Here is a 4,181-nt window from a genome sequence, read left to right as displayed (position 1 = left end):
AACTGAGTGCTGATTACTAACCTGTGTAGAACACCATATCCCAGTGAACATGTGTTACTTTGAGTACAGCAACATAGAAAATAGGTGCAGGAGTAGTCCATTCGGCCCTTCGAGCCTGTACCACCATTCGATAAGATCATGGCAGTTCATTCCCTCGGTACCCCTTTCCTGCGTGCTCTCCATATCCCTTGATCCCTTTATATGTAAGGGCCATATCTAACTCCCTCTTGAATATATCCAATGAACTGACATCAACCGCTCTCTGTGGCAGCGAATTGCACAAGTTAACAACTCTCCGATTGAAGAGGTTTCTCCTCATCTCAGTCCTAAATGGCCTCCCCTAATCCTAAGACTGTCTCCACTGTTTCTGGATTTCCGCAACATCGGGAACATTCTTCAAGCATCGAACCTGTCCAGTCCCGTCATAATTTTATGTTTCTATGCGATCCCATCTCATCTTTCTCTGTTGGATGTACTGAGTGTGGGTCACTTAATGGTGTGAAGTAATTTGCATCTACTTTTCAGTTATTGCTTTAGCTGACTGATCTCTGCATGCAAAGGAGCGGTATGTGTGTTTTATGAATGTAGTTCGATGGCAAATGAGAATGTTGAAGATGGTTGAGAATACGTGCATTGATATTGCTCTCTTTCCTATTGAACTCAACAAATAGAAGCACATGTTAACTATCTACTGACATTTACAGAGCATCACAGCAACGTTACATTATTCAAATACATTGTATATTGAATTATTCTTAATCTAGCATAGTTAGTGCCAACACTTCAAATTTTTGGTGCTGATTAACGTTCTCCCCCCCACCCCCCAACACGGTCCTGAGAATCTGTGGGTCAGTGCTGAATTTACTTATCCTGCTATTGCACAGAATGAATATTCGGCTGATGTTATTGACTATTCCCCTGCTGTTATAGTTTAAAGTTTGACGAACCGCTGTCTAATTATGATTCAGAGTCCCCGTGCAGATAATGCTGCCCTAAGCAAAGAGAGGATAGTTGCGTATAACTGAAAAACACACACATCGGGTTTTCAGAATACAGGGTCCGTCCGGGGCCAGTAAATAATAACATTATTAAATTGATAACAATGAAATAAATAGTGCAATGGTTCATTAAATAGACCATTTGAATATCTGCAATGTTGTGATATCATTGATGACTGTTGTTAGTTTGTACGCAATTACGAATAACTCCATAGAACTTTCAGTGCAAAACAGGCCATTCTTCTAACTAATTAATGCCGGTGTTTAAGCTGCATATTAGTCTCTTCCCACCACTCTTCATGTAACCCTATCAACATAAACTTCGACTGCTTTCTACCTCATATACTTCCAAAGGCTAATGAGGCCTTAGTTCCTCATATTTTTTCGGCCATCGATGTGCGGCCCTAATTTTTATATAAGTAACTGTAAATCTTTGAGCCAAGGTTGGTTAAGCAATATCAGATATAAATGCAAGTTATAACTTCAGATGTACAAAATATTATGTCGCTATTGCTCAAGGTGTGTATAAAATTATGTGACAATCAGAATGAGTTATAAATGCCCCCCAAAAATTGCCTGGAGAGTTACATATGCTGTTCATAGGGCAAATGCACAGGAAGAAACCCGTCTTTGGTTTAAGAGATGTATTCAGAGAATTTGTTGTTTGATATCGCAGTTGAAGCAAGGAAGAATCCAATCTCCGCTTCAACTGTATAATGTTTGTGCTGTTATTTTTAATGTACATGGCTTTGATTTTTGCACTTTGTTTGCCATAGTCAAGACCAGGATCTTACGAGGCTTTCTGCCAATTTCCGTTTGATATCACTGTTTAAATCGAGGAAGAAACCATTCTCTGTTTCAATTGTATGCTGATTTTTTAATGTACATAACTTTAATTTGTGTCATTTGTTAAATTTGGATAAATAGTCAATTATATTTGTTTGATGATGTTATGAATTGTATGCAATATATTGTATTAATATAGGGCCTTCGCTCCTGTTAGCCTTAGGTGTGTTAGTTGTTAAATTTGGATAAATAGACAATTATATTTGTTTGATTATTTTATGAATTGTATGCAATATATAGTATTAATATAACGCCTTCGCTCCTGTTAGCCTTAGCCCTCTCAGAGCCATAAATGGCGCTGTGTACTGGTATCACTCCCCGTTACATGCTCGTCACTTCAAGTACTCCAACTTGTCGCAAGTTCCATATTCTCACCCGTCTCAAAGTAAATACATTTCTCCTCAATTACTTAACTGATTTGTTCTTGAACATTTTACATCGATAATCGACATTGTTGGGCTGAAGTCATCAGTGCAAACATTTACCTTATGTTCGCCTTTCATAATGTTAAACGCCTCTTTCAGGCCAGCCCTCAGCCTTCTCCTTTGTAAATAAAACAGCCCAGCCTGTGCAACCTTGAATGATGATGATAATCTAAGTTGTGTTATCATTTCTTTACACGATTTGCACATTCTCCAGTGTCTCGATATCGGATTAGTAATATGGAAACCAGAGTTGTATGCATTGCGCTAATTATGATATAGTCATGGTTATATGCAATTGCATAATAATCTCTTTGTTTTTGATTAAATTCCTCTAGCAACGAATCCCAGAGCTTTGTTTGCATTTCGATGGCCTTGTTCACATGCTTTGCTGCAGGAAATAATTTTTGAAACGATGCCTCTGAAAATGTTTGCCCCTCTACCCCTTCCAGGCTCTAATTTAGCAAGCAATATTTCTTCCGACCGAAATGCAGCGCCTCAGACTGCATTCTTCCTCTGTATAAACCTGCAAATTTTGAATTTGTGTTTGTCCTGCTCGATTCAATATCATTTATGTAAATGTTGAACAACACAGTTATCAGCGCCTATCCTTGTGAAACAACACTTCTCGCGTTATGCTAACCTGAGTAAATGCCTTCTTCCCTAACTCATTTTTTCTATTTGTGTAGCCAGCTCGCTAACCATTCTGTTGTTGTCGCCTAACTCTACTTGCTGTGTGATTATTCATGTCTCTGCAATTTGGTATCTTATCGAAGGGATTTTTATGAATCAATTCATATTGTCTCCAGTGCCTTCCCCTCATCTACTGTTTCTGATACTTATTCAAAGATTTCAAGAAGGCTGGTCAAGCATGACCTTTGCTTTTGGAATATCTGCGGACAACAGGAAGATATCAATCAACTGGACGGGTGGGCAGACCAGTGGCAAATGAAATTAAACGCGGAGAAGTGTGAGTTAATGCATTTGGGGAGAACTAACAAAAAAAGGAATACACATTAAATGGTAGCACATTGTGAAGTGTAGAGGAAAAAAGGGACCTGGAAGTGGATGTCCACAGATCCCTGAAGGTAGCAGACCAGTTGGATCAGGTGATTAAGAAGGCATACGGAATGCTTTCCTTTATTAGCAGAGGCATATAATATAATAGCAGGTGGGTTATGCTTGAACTGCATAAAAGTTTGGTTCGGCCACAGCTGGAGATCTGCGTGCAGTTGTGGTCACCACATTAAAGGAAGGACGTGACTGCACTGGAGAGGGCACAGGGGAGACTTACGAGGATGTTTCTGGGAGCTATGAGGACAGATAAGATAGGCTGGGTTCGTTTTCCTTAAAACAGAGGGGGAAGCTCAATGAGGTATAACAAATTATGAGGGGCCTAGATATAGTTGATAGAAAGGGCCTATTTCCCTTAAACGAGGGGTGAACAACCAGAGGGTATACATTCAAAGTAATTGGTAGAAAGATTAGTTGGGATTAAGGGCAAACTTCTTCACTGCAGAGGGTTGTGGGGGTCTGTAACACGCTGCCTGAAAGGTAGGGAGAGGCAGAAAGCCAAAATTGATTGAAAAAGCACTTGGATGTGCACTTGAACTGCCTTAAGCTCAGCTGGAATGTGGGATTAGGCTGGATAACATTTTGTTGGCCGCCACGTTACGATAGGCATAACATGACCTCCTTCCGTGCTGTAAACTTCTATGATTCTATGATTCTGTGATTATTTTTGTGTTTCTCGTTGTTTTTATTTTATTTGTGAAGTATTCCGTTATCTTTCCCAGCACAGCCATTATGTGAAGTGATCTGCAGTTCTTCCGAGTTTTTCTGCCTTCCATTTTAAATACAGGAACACCATGTAAAAGTTAAAGCACATGGGATTGTGGGTAGTGTGCTGACATGG

This window comes from Pristiophorus japonicus, chromosome 28, assembly GCF_044704955.1.
Source record: "Pristiophorus japonicus isolate sPriJap1 chromosome 28, sPriJap1.hap1, whole genome shotgun sequence".
NCBI lineage: Eukaryota > Metazoa > Chordata > Chondrichthyes > Pristiophoridae > Pristiophorus > Pristiophorus japonicus.
The sequence above is the reverse complement of the archived record's forward strand: the minus strand, read 5'-3'. Positions refer to the sequence as shown.